Source organism: Falco naumanni, chromosome W (genome assembly GCF_017639655.2).
Source record: "Falco naumanni isolate bFalNau1 chromosome W, bFalNau1.pat, whole genome shotgun sequence".
NCBI lineage: Eukaryota > Metazoa > Chordata > Aves > Falconiformes > Falconidae > Falco > Falco naumanni.
In genome coordinates, this window is record NC_054079.1 from 23278799 (window position 1) to 23303657 (window position 24859).

At 43.9% G+C, this 24859-nt stretch overlaps 1 pseudogene; it reads left to right on the plus strand.

Annotated features, from left to right (window-relative positions):
* Nucleotides 1-24859, plus strand: part of LOC121080445 — an 82223-nt pseudogene that overhangs the window by 5104 nt on the left and 52260 nt on the right.

Sequence of the window (24859 nt, forward strand, 5' to 3'; positions counted from 1 at the left end):
TGAAACATTTCGCAGCACAGAAGCTTCAGCTCGTGTAACAATACCTGCAACATAAGCAGAATCAGTAACAAGATTGAGTGGTACATTCCATTTTCGGAAAACACGAACAACTGCATTCAGTTCTACTATTTGAGGTGAACCGGAGACTGTCTCTATGTCCGAATCCCATTGTCTCCGTTGATCATCCCACCATAGAAGAACAGATTTATGTGATTTGCCTGATCCATCTGTAAAGACAGTAAGTGCCTGTAAGGGTTGTTCGCTTCTTCTGGGTTTTAACATCAGACGAAAATCAATGTTAAACAGTTTGTGTGAAGGTGGATGGGAAGTTATTTGACCTGTATAGTCAGCAAGTGCCATAGCAAAGCTGTCTGATTGCTGATAAAGCCATTGTAAGTATACTGTTGTTATTGGTAGACAAATACAGACAAAATCCTTCCCTGATAAGGTTAACAGGCGTGATCTAGCTTTAACAATCAGAGAGGCAAACATTTCATGTTGTGTCAAAATAGTTTTTGTAGACTGGTTAGGTAAAAAGATCCATTCAATAATTAACAGGGGGTCTGAGTTCTGAAGGTCCCATTGAAATATCAGGGCATGAGGCTGTCGTGCAGGGTTTAAAATAATCAAGTAAAAAGGTAGTTCAGGAGCCCATCGGTGGGCCTGTCGAGAAGCAATAGCTGAGGCAACCCTTTGTAAAGATGTATCTGCTTCAGAGTTAAGACTACGTGGAGAACAAAGATTAGTGTCCCCTTTTAGTAGGTCAAACAAAGGACCCAAGTCTGTATTAGAAATTCCCAATAATGGTCGAACCCAATTTATTGTTCCCAGTAATTTTTGTGCATCATGCAGGTTTCTTACATTGGTATTGATCTGCAATGGTTGAGGAACAATAGTGTGTGCTCTTATTCGCCAGCCCAGATATTTCCAAGGGGGAAACTTCTGGACCTTTTCTGGTGCTATAGAGAGACCTGCCGAATTCACGGCATCTGTGACAAGGGCTACAGCTTTCTCCATGACTTTGTGATGTTGTGCTGCCACTAAAAGGTCATCCATATAATGATACAATAACACAGTAGGCATAGCATTTCGGACAGGACTGAGTATTTTTGCAAGGTACCATTGACACATTGTAGGGCTATTTTTCATACCTTGTGGCAGTACAACCCACTGATATCTCTGCAACGGAGCTTGCATGTTGATGCTTGGAATGGAAAAGGCAAATTTTGGGGTATCATCTATATGCAATGGGATACTGAAAAAACAATCTTTAAGATCTATGACAGTTAGATGCCAATGTCGAGGGATCATAGTTGGAGACGGGAGCCCAGGTTGGAGGGCTCCCATATCTTCCATAGCATCATTAATTTTTCTGAGATCATGGAGCAAGCGCCACTTGCCAGTTTGTTTTTTAATAACAAAAACTGGTGAATTCCATGGGCTGGTAGAGGGTACAATATGTCCTTTGGACAGTTGTTCTGAGACTAAGTTTTGAAGTGCGCGAAGTTTTTCCAAAGGAAGGGGCCATTGATCCACCCAAATAGGAACATCAGTTTTCCAGGTTATTTTCAGGGTGTCACGCACTTCAATGGCCCCATCTAAAAATGTGTACGGATGGACATTCCCCATTGTGACAATACATCACGTCCCCACAAAACCATAGGGACAGGTAGCACAAAAGGTTTAACAGAAGCCACATGTCCCTCTGGTCCTTGAATTCGAATTAGTTCCAAACTCTGACGACTGTTACCAGTCCCCCCTATCCCAGCCAGTGTCTGAGAGACATTAGTCAGTGGCCATTGTGGAGGCCATTTGGCTTGAGAAATTACTGTGACATCAGCTCCAGTGTCAATGATCCCATTTAGTGCTATTTGTTGGTCATTGTAAATAAGGGTACACTGATACATAGGTCGCTGTGGAGAAATAGATTGTACCCACAAAATGTGAGGCAACCCTGTAGAACCAAAACCTCCTCTCCTCTGCAGAGGGTGATCAGTGGTAAGAGAGCTTACCCCTGCCGGGATCAGAATCAATTGCGCTATTCTACTACCTTGAGGTATCGTACAGGGTGGAAATGGAGTCCATGCCATGATTTTGATTTCGTCCACACTGTCAGAGTCAATAACACCTGGTAAAACAAATAGACCAGACAATGTTGTGGAAGATCTACCAATTAATAAAGCCTGTGTATCAGGGGGTAATGATCCTTTGACATTTGTTGATAATAAATGAACCGAGGAATCGAGCAACGTTACTGTGTGTGAGGTTGCCAGGTCCAATCCTGCGCTGCCTGAGGTTGCTGGACAGAGACTTGAGGCGTCGATGCTTCTCTCCGAGCTTGTTGAAATGTCAGCTGTGGCACTTGTGTCTGCGCGCGTCGCTGCCCCGCGCTCCGCGGTCGGTTTCCCTGTATCGGTTGTCCCTGGAAATCATACTTAGATCGACATTGATTAGCATAATGACGCCCTTTCCGACATGTTGGACAAACTCCAGGGCCAGGAGGTTGTTGTTTATTCCCCGCAGCCCGCGCAAGACAATTTCTCTTTAGATGACCAGGCTTACCACAACCATAGCAATTCCCCACACCACGCATCGTTGCAAAAGCAGCAGCCATAGCTTCAAACTTATGGTCAACCGTACCGATTCGGTTACATGCTTCCACCATTTCCACCAGAGTGGGGTTTGGGTTGGGAATAGACTTCAATAGCCTTTTACAATCAGCATTAGCATTTTCAACAGCTAGTTTTGTTAGCAATATATCCCGAGCTTCCACATTATCTACTTGACGTTCCAAAGCCTGTTTTAGTCTATCAATAAACTGCATATAAGGTTCTCGAGACTCCTGAGTGATGTTAGTAAAGGCTTTTTGTGGCTTTTGTACGTCAGGAACCTGGAAAAAAGCCTTTTTCGACTCTTCTCTAATTGCCTCGAGAGTCGCACGGGGGCAGTGTTGAGCCTGCGCTACCGGATCAACATGTGCACCGGTGCCCGTAAGATGTTCTATTGTCAGTGCAGCTAATACAGGATCATTATGATTAACATACGTGAGCAGGAGTGCTTGCAATCCTCCTTTCCAATGCGACTCCCACAACGTATACTGAGTCGGGGTTAATAGCAATCGTGCTAAAGATTTCAAATCATGAGGAGTCATGATATAAGTATCAAACACAGAAGATAACAGACTTATAAAATAGGGAGAAGAAATACCATGTTCTGTGACTGTGCGGCGCAGTTCTTTAACAACCGAAAAAGAAAGAGGCTCCCATCGTGCTCCCCCTGCTCGACCCTGAGAATACAAGACCGGAGCAACTATAGTTTTAGCCATTTCTAAATCCCCCTCCTTTAAGGCTTGTTTCTTTATTTTTGTCCACACATCACGTAGATCAGGAGGGTATAAATCAGGTTCTTTTTCACAGTCTATCGGTCCTGGGTCAAAAGGCTCTTCTTCTGGCGGATACCCCACTGCATTGACACCCAGGGGTCTAGAGCACTGTGACTTAGAGGCTGATAAGGAAAGAGCTATAGGAGCTTGCGATTCCTCCTCCTCTCCTTCCTCTGCTTTCATAGTCTCAAAAATAACTCTCCATGAAGAAAGCAGACGGTGGGACTCAATATTGCCTTTTGTCGCAGAATCCCATAATTTCACCCCTGTGTCGTCCCAAAGTTCCCGCGTAAAAATTGTAGATGCAGTCACTGCGGGCATATTTACTTGCACCCACTTGAGCATTGCTTTAAGGTCTTGCCAAGAGATATTTTTCTTATGTTTATTAAGAAGACCTTTCATAAGCTCATAAACGTCTCCTTCTGGGGACGAACCCTGATTCCCCATTACGGATTTCCCACAGCTCACCTCTCAACTCCGGAGGGATTTCAGCCGGCTCCTGCTTCCTTTCAGCAGATCATTCAAAGTTCTGTGGGATTCGCTGCATGTCGCTCAGATAGGCGATTCGAGAGCCCTTCACTATAGATCCTTAAACGGATCACGTCGGGGTCACCAATTTGCGGCGAATGAAGAGACGGGACGCAGCTTGATGCAAGCAAATGTCAGTTTATTGTACAGAAACACGAGTTTATAAACACTTTCAAAAGCTGCGCATTTCAAACTAATTGGTTCTTGAAGCTAAGTACTGCATACCAGGCAATCCCTGATTGGTGGTTAACTACCAGCAATCAACAGCAAGGTGTTACCTTTCCTTGGCGCCATCCTTGGCGCCATCCGTCTCCCACCCCCCTGTGCTCTGCAAACATGCCTCATCATGTTAATTGTTGTCTAGACAAGCTCGAGCAAATTCCCCTCAGCTAACTGATTGCCGCGCATGGTCCCAGTTTGCAGACTGCTCCTGCACCTTTGGGTATTTATATGCAGATGGTATAAATATTTACTCTTCTCCCGAGTAAGCTGCTTAGGTTAGTGGTGGTATTGCAGCTTGCTCCATTTAGATAATTGAATGTCATAATTCACTGACATGGATAGATGTGCTCATTGATAAATAGTGAGGTGTAGTAATTGTAGGAGGTATCTGTCAGTAACTTCTTTTTTGGTTCTGTTTTTTAAAAACTTGAAATTTCCTAGGAAATGTATTGACTTTTTAAAATATTACATATCAGTCACTATCATCTTTAGTGGTAAGGATTTTGTGAGATTTTTATAAGAACTGGTGTTATACTTTAAAAAGTTTGAAGAGTAGTGAGTAGTATTTTATCAATCCTGTACACTTTGTGCTGCATTCAGTTCTTACAGCAAATAATTGATTTGGTTTTAGTGCTTAGGCAGATGTGGTTTTGAATGCACTTGCTGGATAGAAAATGGATGATCCATAGTGCAATTTAACTATGGAAAGCTTAGATGACACTAATAACTGTGGGTGAGAGGCTTAGAATTCCACTCACTGGGATGGTAACAGTCTTGCATAGGAAGACCATCTTTAGTTCTTGTTGCAGTTATTGCAAATGAAGTCCTTGCAGGCTTCAGACATTCCTCTGTTCAGTGTCACAATGGCTGTGAGCTGGTAAAAGAGTAACTTCAGGAAACTGTTTGGGCCCTGTAGCCTGAGCTTTTATCTAATTCTAGTTAAGTTCCAACACGGAATAAAATAAATGCAGAATTCGGTCACATAACTATTTTAAAGTATATAAAATGGGTTTTTTTTAAACTAACTGATTTTGGATGACAGTCAGAAGTAGCATGAAACTAAATTCCAGAATCAGTGTAAAAGTTCTACTAAAACACTCTTCTTGCAAAGGACGTAGGCTATAAAACATTGCAAAATAGTTGGGGGCGGGGTGTGGGTTGGTGGCGAGTACAGTATTATCCATATACATTATATTCAAAAAACCCAAACCAACAAACAAAACCACAAAAAAACTCCAACCCTAAGATAATAGAGAAGCTACTGTTTGTTTTCATGCAGCTTTACTTTTCCTCTACAATGGCTAGACCAAATAACTGAAACTCCTGCTGCATATCAGCCCTTCATATTCTGTATGCACCATGCTAGAGCTATCTGCATAAGTGGGCTTCTAGGTTTTGTGGTTATGAGTTCTGGATTATGGTGTATAAATTGAGTGGTTTCTTTTAACACCATGGCATACTGGTTCTACTGGAACAGGTTGTATGTGTGTGTCTCTGCAAATGGGTGTGGGGTATCTCTCCTGGGCATGCCTCCCACCCTTTCCTTGGCCCCTCCCCCCGTTTTGCTGGGCATGCCCCATCTCAGCCTCCCTCTCTTTTCCTGGGTGTAGCCCTCGTTGGCCCATACTCTTGTTTCCTAGGACCTGGGCCTTGCCCTCCAATCGTGGGTCTTGACTGGATCCACCTCCTGCTGAGCCTCACATCCCACACCCCCACCTCGGGCCCTGCCATCTTCTCATCCTTTTGGCTGGCTCCTGAACCCTAGCCTCGCAACCCCTTCTCCTTGAGCCTTGCCCTCACCATGTCCCTGGTTCCTCAGGCCCTGCCCTTAGCTCGTCCTCCTCTCCTTGGCCCTTGCCCTTGCCTTCCTCTTGCCCCCGGCTCCTCAGGCCTCTCCCTGCCTTCCTCAACTTAGATCTTGCCTGTCCTTGGGCCACGCCCATCTTGCCTTGCCCACTGGCCTGCCTGTCTCACCTCACTTTGGCCTCGCCTGTCTCACTTTGGCCTTGGGCCTCCCTCTGGGTCTCACCTCAGGCCTTGCCTTGCCTGTCTTGCCTCAGGACTTGCCTTGCCTGCTGCCTCACCTGTCTCCCTTTGCGCCTTGCTTTGGCCATGGGACTTGCCTCATCCATCTTGCTTTGGCCTTGCCTGTCTCCCCTTGGGCCTTGCCTTGCTCATCTCACCTCTCCTTGGGTCTCAGGACTTGGCCATCTCACTTTGGCCTCCCATTTTACCCTCCTTGTCTTGGGCCTCACCTCACCTGCCACCTCACCAATTTCCCCTTTGGCCCCGCCCACCTTGCTTTGGCCTCAGGCCTTGTCTCACTTGTCTTGCATTCCCTTGGGCTCTGAGCCTTGCTGTCTAGCTTTGGCATCCAGTCCTTGGGCCTCCCCATGCCCGCCTGACCCCTCATGCCTGGCCTCATCCTCCTCTGCCTGGGCCTCACCTTGCCCTTCTCTTCTTGAGCCTTACTTCAGCCCTGGTCTCACCCTTGCATTACTGCCCATGCCTCACCACCCTCAGGCTGAGGCTCACCCTGCTCTCGCCCTCCTCTCGCCTCGCCACCCTTGGTCCGAGGCATGAACTCGCTTCATCCTCAACTCGCTGCCCTCGGGCCGAGGTTTGCCCCCACCTTGCCCTTGACACCCTCGCCTCGCTCCTCGCTTTCCCCTCACCTCACTGCCTTCTGGCCAAGACTCACCCTCACCTCGCCACCCTTCAGGCCAAGGCTCACCCTTGCCCTTTCCTCACCTTGCCCTTGTCTTGCCCTCGATGCCCTCAGGCCAAGGCTCGCTCTCGCATTGCCAATGCTCTCTCCTTGACTGGGGCTCATGCTTGTCCTTGCCCTGCCGCCCTTTGGGTCGAGAATCACCCTCGCCTTGCACTTGGGCCAAGGCTCGCTCTTGCCTTGCCCTGGCTTCACCCTCTCCTTCTCTCACCCAGAACTCCTTGCCTCTCCCTCTCCTTGCTGCATCATCTTGGGCCAAAGCTTGCCCATGCCTCACCCTCACCTCACGGCTCTTGGACCAAGGCTCACTGTTGCCTCGCCCTTCCTTTGACACCCTCTGGCTGAGGCTCGTCCTTGCCTTGCCCTCACCTCATTGCCCTCAGGCTGAGGCTTGCCCTTGCTTCACCTTCGCCTCACCCTCACCTCATTCTTGTCTTGCTGTCCTCATGCCAAGATTCACCTGTGCCTCACTTTCAGTGCCCTCACCTCTCCAGCCTCTGGTGTTGCATTGCCAGCCTCTGGCCTCACATCGCTCTTGCCTTGCCCTCACCTTGCCAGCCTCAGGCCGAGGCTTGCCCTGACCTCACCCTCGCCTTGCCTCCCTCGGGCCAAAGCTCACCCTCATGTCACCCTCACCTCAGCACCCTCAGACTGAGGCTCAACCTTACCTTGCCCTCGTCGCCCTCAGCATGAAGCTTGCGTGCAGTTCACCACCCTCAGGCCGCGGCTCAACCTCACCTCGCCCTTGCCTTGCCCTCGTCTTGCCCTCACCTCACTGCTATTGCCTTTCCTTGCTTCGCCCTTGCCTTGCTGCCCTTGGGCCAAGGCTTGCCCTTATGCTGAGGCTTGTCCTTTCCCTGCTGCCTTTGACCCAAGGCTTGCCCTCACCTTGCTCCTATTGCTTTTCCTTGCTTCACCCTCACCTCGCTGCCCTCAGTCTGAGGCTTGCACTTGTGTTGCCCTAACCTCAGCACCTTCAGGTAGAGGCTCGGCTCCCCATTGCCTCGCCAACCTTGGGCTGAGGCTCACCCTGGCCTGTCTGTCATCTCGTGCCTTGTTCTTTCCCTGCTCCCACCTCTCGCCACCCCCGTGTCCTTGGCTCTTGCCTCACCCTCACCCCATACCTGGCTCCTTGGCCCTTGTCCTGACCTCTTTGGGCCTTGCCATTCCCCTGCTTCCTTGGGACTCACCTTGTTGCAGATTATCTTAAGATTTTACTGAACCTTTCTATATTTTGTGTTTATGTAACAGTTAGTTATAAGAACATTTTGATTCTAAGGAATTAACCTTCATGATAGAATTATGTTAACACTTATTAACCAATGACGTATGAATCACTGTGCTGCTTGTTATCCGAGACTGTTACTTGAAGTCTCTATGCTATAGACCATAATACCCTTAGTCTTTACTCTCTAGACCATAACCAGAGCACCCTGGTGCTATTGTGTATAGGATGAGTTATTGGACAGCTTGGCAAGGCCGATATCCAGCCGTCCAACTTGGCAACAAAACTTACTTTTAAGGTGTCCTGAAGTGAACTACCTTCATTATAATACTAAAAATCACGCCCACAGGTCAAGAAGACCCCTTGCCCAGGTGAAGACCCTTCCCCTGCGCAAGCGTAGTAACAGAAAAGGATGACACAGCAAATATTACAATTCTATGCAAATTTCTAACCAATCATTGTAACTGGGAGTGTACAAACTTGTAATTTTGTGTATAAATGTAATGGTAAAATCTACACAGGTGTGCTTGATTTGTGGCGATGCCACCGAGCACCCAGCGCTGCAATAAAGGAGTGCCTGCTTCTTAATACTACGTTGGTGTTAAGAGGTTTGATTCCCGATTTTGGTGACAGCTTTGGCGACCCAGATGGGACCTTGCGAGTGAGATTGGAGGGGATTGAGTGCTGATCGAGCTCTGGCCAGCACCGAGGATTTCTCGGGGAGAACCATCACCCTCGACCCATAAAGCTCCTCACAACATTCCATGGAATGCGGTAAGGCAGTTCCTTAAAAAAAAATAATAAATGTTTGGTTGTATAGCCTGCCCATAAGGTGCAGCGAAAGCTGCGCAGGGTTGGGGCTCAAGGGTTCCGGATTTGGTTGGTCTGCTCGGCATAAGCAAAAGCTGTTATCAGGTTAGACATTTGTTTGGTTTGCCCATAAGTCATAATCGAAAGCTATTGCTGGGTTGGACAATTTTTTTGGTTGTGTACACATTTGGTTGAACAATATATATGTGAATTATCGTCTGCCTAATTTTTAGGTTAGACATTTGTTTGGTTGTAATATGCACATATATTGATTTTAAAGTTTACATCTAAGTTACAAGTGGGTAACTGCTGAAACTTGGAAAATTTGAATGTTATCTGTTCTGTCGATGTTCTGTTGAGTGTGTGAGTGGGTGATTGAGATGTGCAGGAAGTGAGTGTGGAGTCCCCATACACTGTCCCAACATCCCACGAGGGGCTTGGTCAGAGAAGGACAAAGTGTTTGATTTGATCGTTATATAAGGTAATAACTAAAAGAAGAAAAAAAAAAGAGAAAAAGAAGAAAAAAAACCTGGTAACATGGCAACAAGACTTATAAAATTATTTAAGAGTAAAAGTGTGGGGAATTTAACATTGGATGAAAAGATACCGAAAACCTCGCCGTTAGGATGTTTGTTAACACACTGGGGTATTCACCCCATGAAGATTTATGAAAAAATCAAATGATATAATATTGTAATAATTGGTGGCCATTGCACATTTTAGAAGATCAGGAAAAGTGGCCAACTAATGGAACACTAAGTTATAATACTATATTGCAATTGATGCTGTTTTGTAGGAGAGAAGGGAAATGGAATGAAGTCCCATATGTGGATTTGTTCTTTTATCCGAGGCAACAAACGATTTGGCAAAAGGAATGTAAATTGATCAGTCAGAATAATCTAATAATGACATTATATTTATGGGACAATCAGTGCCAGATATAAAGAGGATTTTAAACTGGGAAATGAAGGAGTCAAATTTCTGGTTGATACTGGAGCAACGTATTCTGTATTAAATGTTTGTAAAGGGAAACCAGGAAATAAAACTGCAAAAATAGTTGGAGCAACAGGGAAAGAGGAAAACAGGCCATTCCTACAACCCTTGGATTTAAAATTTGGATATAAAATAATTACACATGAATTTTTATACATACCAGATTGTCCAATACCTTTGTTAGGGCGGGATTTATTATCTAAGTTAAATACACAAATAGTTTTTGAGGAAGGAGAAGTTTTCTTTAAAATCCCAGAATCAAAACCAGGAGAAATGCTAATGATAGAAGAGAAGGTGAAAGAAATGCAGACACCCCAAGAAGTGGATGAGGCTGTCATGCCAATAGTCTGGAACACAGACATACTTGGCAAGTCTGAGGCAGCACAGCCTGTAACAATAGAATTAAAGGAACAGGCAAAAACGGTAAGAATTAAACAATACCCAATTAAGCCGGAAGTGAGGCAAGGAATTAAGAAGTTAATTGATAAGTTTCTAAAATATGGGATTCTTGAAGAATGTGAATCAGAATATAATATTCCAGTCTTGCCAGTAAAGAAACCTTCAGGTGAATACAGACTAGTTCAGGATTTAAGAGCTATGAACCAATTGGTTAAAGATATACATCCTGTTGTTGCAAGCCCATATACATTCTTAACTGCATTAAGAGAAAATTATCAATGGTTTACAGTGCTTGATTTGTGGAGATGCCACCGAGCACCCAGCGCTGCAGTGCCTGCTTCTTAATACTACGTTGGTGTTAAGAGGTTTGATTCCTGATTTCGGTGACAACCTCACCCTCTTCCACCTTTCCTTGGCTCTTGCCTAGCTTGGGCCTTGCCCCAGTCTCCTTGGCCCTCACCTCATCCTCACCTTTTATTCAGTTCCTTCACTCTTGCCTTGCACTCTTTGAGCCGTGCCTCAGCCCCGGCTTCTTTGGCTTCATCTCCCCCAGCTCCTTGCCTCCGGCTGTTTTGGCCTTGCTAGCATGCCCTAAGGTCCTCAGGCCTTGTCTCACCACCAGCACACCCTAAGCTCCTTGGGCCTCAGCTCGCTCTGTCCCAGCTCCTTGTCTCTGGCACCTTGGCTGTTGCCTTACCCTCCCCTCCTTGGGCTTCTCCTTAGCCCTCCCCTAGCCACCAGCTCATAGGCCCTTGCCTCGCTCTTGCCTTTCCCCAGGTTCCTTTGCTTTCATTTCACTCCTCCCCTGGATCCTTGCCTTTTTTTCACCTCACCCTGTCCCTGGCTCCTTGGCCCTTACCCCACATCCTTTGGGCCTCACCCCTGGTGCCTTGCTCCCAGCTCCTTGGGCCTCATCTCACCCTGCTCACAGGTCCTTGGCTCTTGCCTCTACCTCACGTCATCATCCTTTCCTTGAGCCTTACCTCTCCTTGGCATCACCTTCCTTTCCTGGGCCTTGCCTCACTCCTTTCTTAGGCCTCTCCTCACCCTCTCCTCTGCCTCACTCATTCTCCTTTCCTGAGCTTCACCTTCCTCTGCCTCATCTCATCTTCCTCTCATTTGGTTTTTCCTCCTTTCTTAGTACTTTCCCTCATTTTCCTCTTCTCGTCCTCCTGTTCCCCTCCTCATCCTCCTTTCCTGGGTTTTGCCTTACCTTCCTCTTTCCTGCATCACCCTTCTTTCCTGGGCCTCACCTCACCCTCCTCTTCCCCACCTTGGCCTCCTTTTCTGGGTTTCCCCTTTGTCTCACCCTCTTTTCATGTACCTTACCCTCCTCCTTTCCTGGACCTCACTCCTGCTTTCCTGGGACTCTTTTCCTGGGTATGCCCCTTCTCTGCCTCCCCTTATATATTTTGGGCATTTCCCTTGTGGTGGGTTGACCCTGGCTGGACACCAGGTGCCCACCAAGCCACTCTATCACTCCTCTCCTCAGCTGGACAGGGGAAAGAAAATATAACTAAAGGCTTGTGGGTCAAGATAAGGACAGGGAGAGATCATTCACCAATTACTGTCACAGGCAAAACAGACTCAACTTGGGTAAATTAATTTATTCTCAATAAAATCAGAGTAGGATAATTAGAAATAAAATCATATCTTAAAAAAACTTTCCCCCATCACTCCCTTCTTAACTTTACTCCCGATTTTCTCTACTTCCTCCCCCTGAGTGGTGCAGGGGGATGGGGAATGGGGCAATGGGGGCTGCAGTCAGTTCATCACATTGTCTCTGCCGCTCCTTTCTTCTCAGGGGGAGGACTCCTCACACTTTTCCCCTGCTCCAGCATGGGGTCCCTCCACAGGAGACAGTCCTCCATGAACTTCTTCAACGTGAATCCTTCTCATGGGCTGTGGTTCTTCATGAACTGCTCCAGCGTGGGTCCCTTCCATGGGGTGCAGTCCTTCAGGAACAGACTGCTCCAATGTGGGTCCCCCGCAGGGTCACAAGGCCTGCCAGAAAACCTGCTCCAGTGTGGGCTCCTCTCTTCATGGGGCCACAGGTCCTGCCAGGAGCCTGCTCCAGTGCAGGCTTCCCATGGGATCACAGTCTCCTTTGGGCATCCACCTGCTCCGATGTGAGGTCCTCCAAGGGCTTCAGGGTGTCTGCCCCACCATTCATCTCCCTGGGCTGCAGGTGGGGCAGCCTGCCTCACAGTGGTCTCGCTGTCATTGGTTCTATCAGACATAAGGGGAGCTCCTAGAAGCTTCTCACAGAAGCCACCCCTGTATCCCCCCCTCCCCCCCAAAACCCAACCAAAACCAACACCACAACACAACCACCTTGCTACCTAAGCTCAATACATCTATGTTGGACTGAGACAGGTATTCACTCACCCCATGCTGGTCTGGCTAACTCAGGGAGACATTCACACTCTTTTAATGAACTCAGGGAGAAACATTTACACTACCAGTTGATCCACCCAACTGTGGATAGCTGTTTATCTAAAAATAGGCCACCCTCTGGTCCCCTTTGTGTTGATATAAAGCCAGCTTTCATTGCAACAGCTGTGGTCAGTCACACCCTACATTATTGCCTGAGCTTCATGGGCTCATCACCCTTGCCCATCTCTTTCAAGCCTTCTTCAATTGTAGGGGTTTTTTGGTCAGTCACAGACTGGACTTCAGCAAAGCATTCAACACTGTTTCCGAGCAATCAATCACTGGAACAAACTCCCCAGGGATGTGGTAAAGTCCCCATCATTCTATAGAGGTTTTCAAAATGCAGTTGGACAGAGCGCTAGATAATCTCATCTAGGCTGCCTTTTCCACGAAAGGTTGGACCAGATGTTCTTTCAAGGTCCCTTCCCACCTGAGCTGTTCTATGATTCTTTCTGTGGGTGTCTCTGTGGAGCGCATTGCTCTCTGTTGGTGCGTTTGTGGGTGTGTCTGTGGATTCCTCTCTCTATGGGTGTCATGCTCTGTGTGTGTGTGTCTCCAGGTATGTGTTTGTCTCCAGGTGTCGTGCTCTGGAGATCATGGTCTGGTGCTGTGTGTCTCTGGTGGTGCCTCTCTATCTGGCTGTGCATGGGTAGTTGTTGGTGTCTCTCTGGCTGTGTGTGTGTGCATACCTCTCTCTGGCAATGCCTCTCTGGCTGTGTGTCTGTCTTTGGTGGTGTTTCTCTCCAGCTCTGTATGTGTGTGTGTGTCTCTCTCAGTTTGTCTCTGGCTGTGCGTTTTTATGTCTCTCTGTGTGTGTCACTGTCTTTGTGGGTGTCTATCTGGCTCTGTGTGTGTGTGGGTGTCTCTCAGTGTTTCTGTATGTGTGCATGTGTGTCTGGGTATGGCTGTCAGTATCTCTGTTGCTGTTGGTTTCTCTGCATGGGTGTTTCTCTGGAGGATGTTTTTCTGGTGGTGTCTCTGTGTGTTTGTGGGTGGATGCCTCTGTGTGTGTGTGTCTCTCTCTGTCTGGGTCTCTCTCTCTCCCTCTGTGTCTGTGTGGTCAGGTGTCATTGAGGGTGTGTCCCCTCGTGTGTTTATCTGTTTTCCTGCCTCTGTCAGCCTCCATCTCTGCCTCTGCCTGTGCGTCTATGTGTTTCTCTGTCTCTGGCTAGCCATCTATCTGTCTGGCTTGCTGTGTCTCGTCTCCCCCCACAACTTTGGAAGAAGCTTCCTAATGTCTTTTACAGTGGTAACTTGAGTTGTAACTTACTAGCTTGTATAATGAACAAGTGCTGTCTGCATACATCTTAGATTTTTCTAAAATTTATAAAACCAGATTTAACATTAAAAAATGGATAGTATAAATAAATGAAGCAATGAACAGAACCTGGAAAGAGAATGTAACGTCTGAGTAGATTATAAGAACTAAATTGCAAGGAGTCAATACAAATGTTGTATAGTATGGGCCTTGAAATATCACTTTTAAACTGGATGGAAAGAAAAGCGAGGGAACAGATTTCTAAACATTCTGTCCATAAGAAGTCCTTCTTGATCAAGCCATTTTCACAGGAAACACAGTTTTCATGCTGCATCTACTAAGATTTTTCTGTGTTTGTTTATTATGTTCTTAAAACAGCTCTTTTCTGAAACATTTGCCAGTAGAGCATTTATACTCTTAATTTCTCTTCCAGAAATATATAAAATTGAGCCTGGCATTTACAGCTGTAACACTTTCTGTAGAGTGTAAATCTACCTTAATCCTGGACATAGAAAGAATAGTTTAATCTTGTGTAACCGAGTATGAAAGATACTGAGATAATACAATGGGAAAGGTTAATGAAGTGTTAGTAGTATGAAAACATTCATGGTATTTTTAACTAATGAGTATGTATGAGTTGTATGAATAAATGCCTGTCCTACCATAACATTTTTTTGGTGAAATTAAAATATACTTCAGGAAATCCTGTACTTCATTACTTAACCTACTGACTATAACAGCTTCTTCATCACTCTCCTCTTATGCATCCACATATCTTTCATTTTTTTTTTATCCAAGGAATGCTTTGAATTGACCAGTGAAACATAATGTAACCTAGAAATTCAATTTCCTATGTGAGAGGCCCAGCAGTCTTTGACTGTCTGATCTATAAAAAAAAGCCAAATTTTGTCATTAGTTCAGCCCTAGGAATATGAATATAATTTCCTCAGCCACCTGTATATTGTTTCTGGGAGCATGCCCTACTTAATAAGATTGCTTGGAACAGCTGGATTTTACAATTTCAAGTGGCAGTAACTTAAAAACTAAACAATTCTGCATTCTTATTCTCCCTTTCCTCCAGTCCCCATTCTGCTATTCTAGAAGTTGCTAGGATGAAAGAGGTATATATTCAGTGCAAATGATGCAGAACGTCATTCTGACACTTATTATAGAATCAGAATGGTTTGGGTTGGAAGGGACCTTAAAGATCATCTAGTTCCACCCCCTCAGCACCATGGGCAGGGACACCTTCCACTAAACCAGGTTACTCAAAGCCCCATCCAACCTGGCCTTGAACACTTCCAATGATGGGGCATCCACAACTCTCTGGGCAACCTGTGCCAGTGTTTCACCACGCTCATAGTGAAGAATTTCTTCTTAAATCTAATCTAAATCTCCCCTCTTTCAGTTTAAAGCCATTCCCCCTTGTTCTATCACTACATGCCCTTGTAAAAAGCCCCTCTCCACCTTTCCCATAAGCCCCCTTTAGGTACTGGAAGGACGCAATAAGGTCTCCCTGGAGCCTTCTCTTCTCCAAGCTGAACAACCCCAACTGTCTCAGCCTGTCTTCACAGAAGAGGTGCTCCAGCCCTCTGATCATCTTTGTGGCCCTCCTCTGGACTCACTCAACAGGTCCATGTCCTTCTTATGTTGAGAGTTCCAGAGCTGAATGCAGTACTCCAGGTGGGGTCTCATGAGAGCAGAGCAGAGGGGAAGTATCACATCCCTTGACCTGCTGGCCATGTTTCTTTTGATGCAGCCCAGGATGCGGTTGTCTTTCTGGGCTACAAGCACACATTACTGGGTCATGTTGAGCTTCTCATCCACCAACACCCCCAAGTCTTTATCCTCAGGGCTGCTCTCAATCCATTCTCCAACCCAGCCTGTGCTTGTGCTTGGGATTGCCCCAGACCACATTCAGAACCTTGTACTTGGCCTTGTTGAACTTTATGAGGTTTGAGGTTTGCATGGGCCCACCTCTCAAGCCTGTCAAGGTCCCTCTGGATGTCATCCCTTCCCTCCGGTGTGTCAACCACACCACACAGGTTGCTGTCATCAGCAAACTTGCTGAGGGTGCACTCAAACCCACTGTCCATGTCGCTGACAAAGATGTTGAACAGTACTGATCCCAGTACACACCCCTGAGGAATGCCACTCGTCACTGGTCTCCTCATGGACATTGAGCCATCGACTACAACTCTTCGAGTGCAACCATACAGCCAATATCCACTGAGTGGTCCATCTGTCAAATCCATGTCTCTCCACTGGAGAGACAAGGATGTTGTGTGGGACAGTGTTAAATGCTTTTCACAAGTCCAGGTAGATGACGTCAGTTGCTTTTCCCTCATCCACCTTCACTGTAACCTTGTCATAGAAGGCCACCAAATTTGTCAGGCATGATTTACCCTTAGTGAAGCCATGTTGGCTGTCACCAATTACCTCCTTATTTTTCATAGAATCATAGAATCATTTAGGTTGGAAAAGACCTTTAAGATCATCAAGTCCAACCATTAACCCAGGACTGCCCAGTCCACCAGTAAACCATGCCTCTAACCTCCACGTACACATTTTCTGAATGCTTCCAGGGATGGTGATTCCACCACCTCCCTGGACACCCGGTTCCAATGCTTGACCATCCCTTCGGTGAAGAAATTTTTCCTGTGTGCCTTAGCGAAGTTTCCAGGAGGATCTGTTCCATGATCTTGCTGGGCACAGAGGTAAGACTGACTGGCCTGTAGTTCCCCGAGTCTTCCTCATTTCCGTATTAAAAAATGGGGGTTATGTTTCCCCTTTTCCGGTCAGTGGGAACTTCACTGGACTGCCACGAAGTCTCAAATATGATGGATAGTGGCTTATATTCCACTTAAAAGCCAGGCATCATGCTGGGATTGGTCCACTGACTGAAATCATCAGATTTTCAAGTTGTTAGCAAATTATTTAATACTGGCTGTCTTCAAACAGCTTAGTGTCACGGTCCACTCAGTGGACTCATGATGGTTCGTTAACTATGATCTCGAAGCGCAAAAATCAAGGCGACCACGCCAAGGGGTTATGCTTCAGTTAAACAGCACAATTTTATTGTTTGCCCGTAAAGCGGCTTGCGATAGGTAGAAAGACAGAAAGTAAAGGAAAGGTAAAGTAAAAAGAAAAGGAAAGAGGATTATAGCTACCACCATGGGTCCAAGGTGTCCCTATGGTCCCAGGTCCAGGCAGCGTCCCGCCGGTCCTTCTGATCGTCGTGATCCTTGGTGGGGAAGATCTCCAAAGTTCAGTTACTAAGAAGCCATCTTTTTATGCCAAGCAACACACGTTGCTCCTCCTCTGGTCCATGGATTGTTGCTAGCCTCCGCCTTCTTGAGCCAGGTTATCATGCGTGTCCAAAGAGGAGTGCCCGAGGCGTGGTTTGCCTCAGAGGCAGGTAGCTTCAGACCAGGAGGTGTGTTTTTGTATTATAATGATATTATAATGAAGAAAGTTCACCTGAAGTTTATGTTTTCTGGTTCGTTGTTATGACCACGGTTGTGATCCATCTTCTGGACTGCTGTTATGCGGCCTTATTGTAGTTGTTCCTTTCAATCCCAGGTGGCAAGGAACGGCATAGTACTCCTCGTACCGTGCAGTTCTCCTTCCCAGGGTGCAGTTGTTCCTTTCAGTCCCAGGTTGCAGGGAGCGGCATAGTACTCCTCGTACCATGCAGTTCTCTTTCCCAGGGTCTTTGTGTCTTGGTGTCCATGAGGACCACATTCCATCTCCAGGTCTCTGTTGGCAATGTTGAGACAATATTGTTCTCTTTAGACTGACTCTTACACCTAGGTGTTGGGATTTTTTTTTTCATAAAGAAAATTGATCTGAGTATTGAACCGTAACTGTTCTCTAAATACAAAGTTCTGTATCTTAATTCACTTGACACATGCAAAACTGGATGCAGCTACGGCAAGGGAGCAGAGCAGTATAATGGTAGAATAAGGTCTTCAGACAGAAGCTGCTTTCGTTTTTTTGGTGTTTTTGTCTTATCAACATTGTTCCATTACACTAAGCCTACTGAGCATTTGTCACTTTGTTAGTCATCTAGTCTACCAAAAGTTGCATATTATATTTCACTCACTGGAGTTACAAAGACATCCTAGGACATGACCTTGGGGGCATAGGAAGCAAACTTATCCTGTCCTTGTGATTTTGAATGGCAAACAAATTTAGTTTCTAGTGATAGAAATGTTGAGAAACAGATACACAGACAAGACAAACTTTCCCAAGATGTTCCCTGACTTCAGTGTTTTTGTCACTTGGGTTTCCTGAGACCATGTTATTCAGTGCTAAGTTAGTCAAAATATGTAACAGCTTCCAATGCATTTTTCTTCCATTAACTTCCTTTCCAATCTTTTTATGAGTCTATGGACACTAATGTCATAGATTCATGTGACTGGAGAATTACATGGTTGGGCTATGTATTGTGTGAAAAGTTGCCTTCTCTTGTTCTGAAACTAGGATATGCTTATCTCACCTGATTTGCTCCTTTGTTCCTGTATTGGAAGAGGCATTAAAATGAATGCATGATATTCAAAAAGCTTTTAACTGGAGGGTACACAGTATTATATTTTTCTGTTTGTGTAGTTAATGTTGACATCTATCTGTATAGTATACTTTGTCATGTGCTTTTAAAAAAAATTATGCCTTGCTTTCAGGTGATGAGCATGGTATCAGGATTTGCACCACTGATTTCTGCAGGTATTTTTTCAGCCACCCTTTCTTCTGCATTAGCATCTCTTTTGAGTGCACCTAAGATTTTTCCAAGTAAGCATGGAAGCAAAATCATAATCTTTTAAAGAATAGTTAAGTTATGAATCAGAATTTTGGAAGACAACTCTGGTATATAGCTTGCTACTGTTCTTAAATATAGTTAGAATATAGTTCATCCCAAATCTTGCGTTTTCAGTTAGTTTGTTAGAGGTAAGCTGTGGCATAACTAATGTTACAGGAGTCTACAAACTCCTTTAGATGGCTTTTGTTAGAACAGAGACCAAGGATCGAATTAGCTGAAATGATGGTTACTTTTGTCCTATTGGCCATATGTCCTGGGACATTTCTACATAGTAGTCCATCTCTGCTGCTGTCCTTGTTTCTACTCTGAAGAGCAAGGAAAACATAGACTCTAGATATTCTCATAATTGTTTTCTCTCAGCACTAAGAAATGTTTAAATTTTGTGTCAATGGAACACATGCAAAGATTAGATATCCGATTAGTTCCTTTCTAGAAGTAAACATAGAAGAAAACAGCATTAAGTAAAACTTGTAGCTGTTGAATCTTAAGCCTCGGATAACACGTTATGAAAATAACTCAATATAACTGTACCAGTATAAGTCACTTTACATTGATTTTGATGGTGTTCCTGAAAGTATTTTGTTTTACCTTCTTTTTAACCCTTTAATTTAATTTTAACGACTTCTCTTTCATTCAGCAAAACTTTAGTATCCTCTAACAATCTTTTTCCCTGAAAGTTCAGTAAGGAGTCAAACATGGAAAGGGTTTTGTTGCAGAATATAAATGCAAGTGTTGAAGCAGAGAATTAATTTTACATTGCGCAAACTTTCCAATTTCTCAGGAAACACTGTTTTGTCTCTAAAGATTCTTTGTTATTGTAAGATGCCAGTAAAGTACAATAGTCAACCACTTGCAAAAAAGCAAAGCTTGTCCTTATAGGTAGAAATTACTGAAGAATGTAAGAAATGCAAAATGCAAAGACAATTACAAATAGAACATGTTGGCTATAAACCTTCTTCTTTTTGGAAGATAATGTATGTAGTGAAAGACCACATTAGTAAGCATTAATAAGGATACATTTTTGAACAAAATGCATATTAACTTTTGAATCTTTTTTTTTTCCTTAGGCTTTGTGCAAGGACAGTATTTATCCAGGATTTCTGATGTTTGCTAAAGGATATGGGAAGAACAATGAACCACTGAGAGGATATCTTCTAACATTCTTAATTGCTCTTGGATTCATATTAATTGGTTAATTTTAAATTATAATAAATCCAATATCCTTTTGTCCTTATGAAGCATACTATTCCATCTCATGAGTTGATAACAACGTCCTTGAGGTTTAATGCTCAGTTTGATTTTAAGCCCACATTCTAAATCTGTTTAGTTCTAGGACTCTCTTCTCCTGTCTTCTAGATATAGCTCTATCTAGAATTAGAATAAATCTGAACTGTAGCAATACTGCATTTAATCATAGCAATTTGTAGACTAACATGGCACATTCTGCAATTTGATCACTGTTCTTTGTGATGGTGGGAGTACAAAATCAAATACTTTGTACCATACTGCTTCAAGGAAAGGAGAGCATCGAGCTCTTTCATCTCTCACTGAAGAGGGAGTACTCATCACTGTTGCCATAGGGTAGTGGTCTATAACAGTACACTAACATTAGTACTGTTGATTCAACTCTTCGTTTAAAATAAAAATGGATAGTGTTAGTCAAATTGCTCACACTAACTTTGTCTGCTGTTACCATTTGCCATACTTGATTGTCTCTTAATCTTATTAGTCTCTTGTTCTGTGCTGTTTGAGAAATGAGGTTTCAGCTAGAGACATACTGCATATATATTAATGCTCTGTCCACTGCTTCTGAGGTTCTTCAGAACTCAGTACATTGCTGCACTTTTTGATCAAGCCACACAAGGAAAGAAATCTCCTGAATGAATTATTTTGAGAAAGCATGTAGCACTTCAAAACAGTTGATAGCATGGAAAACCATGTAGTTTTTAAAACTAAAAGTTAGACTTCCTGTCTAATAGAAGGTAAGCTAGTCAGTAAATCAGAGGCTATTAAGTTAATAGCTCTGTTGAACAGAAAGGACAAACTACTGTTCTGTAGAGAGCACCATAAAATGAGGATGTTTGTAGCAGATCTTTTACTCTGGAATCTATGAAGCCATTTGATGGTATACTTCATAACAGCTTGCTTTGGGTTTGGTTTTACAGCTGAACTGAACATAATTTCTCCAATCACCTCTAATTTCTTCTTGGCTTCATATGCCTTGATTAACTTCTCTGTATTCCATGCTTCTCTAGCAAAAACTCCAGGTAGGAACCATATTTTTGGGGTGAAAGTTTAATTTGCAATTTCTAGATGCAGAAATACATTTTATAAGGTAGTAAGTTAAATGTCTCGTTTAGTTTAGTTATTAAACATCTATTTTACTTTCATGGTGCATCTGAATTACAAGCTTAATATGTTTCTGTTAGCTTGGGTTTTCTGAAATTTTGAGGACTAAGTGATCCATGCCTAGTAAAGCTTGAGAGCTACTGATTTTGGCCATCATTGCTAAGAGAACACAAGATAATTCAGTATTTATTCAGAAACTCTCAAATGGATCTCTGATGATATCTGCCACTGTTGTATCTCCTTTCTGTATTTACGTTTCTTTAAGGACTATCACTTGAAGAATGTTTTCTTGCTAATTCAGTATCTGGAGTTCAAGACCCACCCTTTTCTCTTCTTTTTTCGATTTATTTCACTATATTTAGCCTTCCAGTGCAGAAGAAACTGGAATTGCAAGGTAGTATTGCCATATTTTTATAGCCTTTGTTTGGTATGGGAGACTAGTTAGAATAAAGGAAGAAGTCAAATGACAATACTTGTAGAACCAATGGAACTTATGCTCAGTCCTCTATTGGTTCATGATGAAATAATGTCACTAAAAGGTTCTCATCTACTGAACTGGTAAATAACATTATTTTTTTCATAGCATTTGCATAACTCAATGTCTACATAACAGGTGTATATGTCTAATACAGTTGTTAACCTTGTGTGTTTTGGGGGTGGTGGTGTCTTGGGGCTGTGTATTTACCTGATCTTGGATAAACTTGTGACAAATAAGGGCGTAAAATGGTGGCAGATCAGTACTTCGACATATTTGCATTCTGCTAGGATACATCTGTCCTTTTTCTTTTAGTGTAAAAATACCTAGTCATGTGTAAATGTTAAAAATACACACCTAGAACCAGTTAGTATGTGATAAAGACACTTGATAATTCCTCTTATACTACCTTCAAAAACAAAAATCAACTGTGTAATGCAAGATATTGCCAAAGGTTCTAGTAGCCTGTTTTAATAGATATATGTGGGCATTTCTCGAGCTAGCTCGACAGCATCAGTGAGTGAAAACTGACCTTGGGAGAGAGACATAGTTATGCTTGTTGGAAGGAAGCCATGGGAGCAAGAAGAGAAACTTTAAGATACAGAGTTGTCTGCAGAGCTTGTGGCCTTGTAGATAAAGGGAGTTGCTAAGTTGCTGTGTCTGCAATAGAAAAAAGAGCTAGAATGGAAAATTACTGAGCATAGTTACAGGCTGATACGTCAGCCCGCTGTAAAGGTATAAAAGGCTTGCTTGATTTTAATAAAGTGTCTTCTTCGAGGTGTCTTTGAGTCTTCGATCCGCTCTCGGAGTCCGTGCATCAATACACCACGAATGGTGCCTAACGTGAGGCCCGAAATTGACTAGCTGTTGATCTGGTGGCGTAGCAAAGCCAAACTACAGGACTACGTGCTGAAAGGAAGAGTATCCAGTATCGCAGGATGAAGGTAAGTGGCTGAGAACTATGGGGACTGCTTTAACAAAGGAGCAGAGAACCGTTTTACAAGTTTTTACTAACATTCTTAAGAAGTATGGGAAGAAAATAGATGAGCAAGAATTAAAACGCATTCTTCTATGGGCATCAAAAGCTGACCCATCTGTTAATACCACTAACATTTATACTCCAGAGATTTGGGATAAAATAGGCATCCATCTATGGGACTGCTACAAAAAATTATAAGGTAGCAGCTACTTTGTTGAGCCCTTGGTGAGTTATTTTTGAAACTTTAAAAGCTCATGCTGGCTCACAATCAAAGGAAGCGGAAACAGCTTCTTCAGCTCCTTCACTGCCACACTCTTTAGCAGACGCTGCCGTAAGACCAAAAACTAAACCTGCTGCTACTGCTCTTGCGGCTCTGCCGCCTGATACTCTCGATGATGACATGGATAATCCTTTTGACCCAGAGCTTACTGATCCAGAAAAAGAGCCTGAATTATATCCTCCAGACCCTCATGATAAATGGGTGGCTGTAAAAGGGGAAGCAAAGCAAGCAGGGGATACAGATGTGCTGTGTGCTTTCCCTGTGGTGTATGTGCCAGATCAAGATCCGCAATGGGAAGCTCTCTCGTATGCTTTTATTAAAGATATCAGGAGAACAGTGACAGACCATGGGCTTGGGGCTCCTTATACTACTCATTTAATAGAGTCTCTCTGTGATACTCATGTGTTTACCCCTAATGATTTTAAAACGTTGTTTCACTTGATAATGACGGACATGCAATACACTATGTGGGAGTCAGAAACGAGGCAGCTTGCAGGCATCCAAGCTACTGAAAACTCAGTGTTGGGGGCACGTGATCCGTTGCGAGCGGTTAATGTAGATGTATTACTAGGGCAAGCTGATCATAGCACCAATGCTGCGCAAGCTAGGATTTGCCAGGCAGGTTTGCAGCAAGTAAAACAATTGGCGTTCCGTGCTTTGAAAACTGTCCCTGAAGCAGGTAAACAGAGGCAGCTTTTTGTCAGAATTAAACAAGCAAATGAACCATTTATGAAATTTTTGGACAGACTTAATGAGGCTTTGGAAAAGCATTTTGATAATGAGAAAGCACGTGAATATATTTTTAAACAACTTGCTATTGAAAATGCCAACCCTGACTGACAGAAAGTATTATGATCTTTAAAGAATCCTAGCACTGATGATATGTTGAATGCTTGTATGAATATTGGGTCTAGACAGCATGATTTGTCTCTGATTGTGGAAGCATTTGCAACGCTATCAGTTAAGTCACAGCAATGCTTTTCGTGTAGTCAGTACGGCCATCTACAAAAGAAGTGTCTGAAAGCAAAAGTAAATAATAAAGGGGGTCCATCTGGAATCTGTCCGTGCTGTCGTAAAGGGCATCATTATGCCAATCAATGTCAATCAAAATTTGACTGGGATGGCCAGTCTTTGACCTTACTGGGAAACCCCAAGTGGAGCACCATGAGGGGTTGCGCTATGATAACAAATTACCTCTCTGAATGGCCCCCCCGGAGCTGCAGCAGTCTGTGCACCAGTACAAGTGGCAGCACCAGTATACGGATGAGATCTTAATTGCTGCAGAATCAAAACAGACAGCCCAAGAAGTGAAACGGCAAGTAGTCCAAGCAGTCTCGACAGCGGGACTCAAAATTGCAGAAGAAAAAATACAAGAAACACCACCTTGGTGATATTTAGGATGGAAAATATCAGAACAAAACATCCAACCTCAATGTATCACCTTGCAAACAGAAATAAGGACTCTGAACGATTTACAGAAACTGTTTAGGAACCATAAATTGGGCTCGTCCTCTCTTAGGGATATCTACTGAAGAACTCCACCCCCTCTTTAAACTATTGGAAGGAGATCCAGACTTGATGTCTCCTTGAACACTTATCCTTTCTGCAAAAACTGCTCTTGATAAAGTGGTGGTAAAATTAGCAGGTCAAGTCACTCATAGGCAAAAAATGGACCACCCTACCTATTAGCCTTTTCATTTTTTATTCAACTTTTCAACCCTATGGTCTCTTATCACAGTGGGTTCCGCAAGACATATATCCTTTGATTATTCTGGAATGGATATTTTTACCACATAATTTTGGAAAAAAAGTTACCACAGCTATTGAAATGATAGCTATGGTAATTCAGAAAGGAAGAGAGCGTTTATTAACTTTAGATGGTGTTGAACCTAATATTATCTATTTGCCTCTTGATACAAAACAGCTAACTTTTTTAACTCGCCACTCTTTTGTTTTTCAGTGTGCTCTAGCGAATTTTA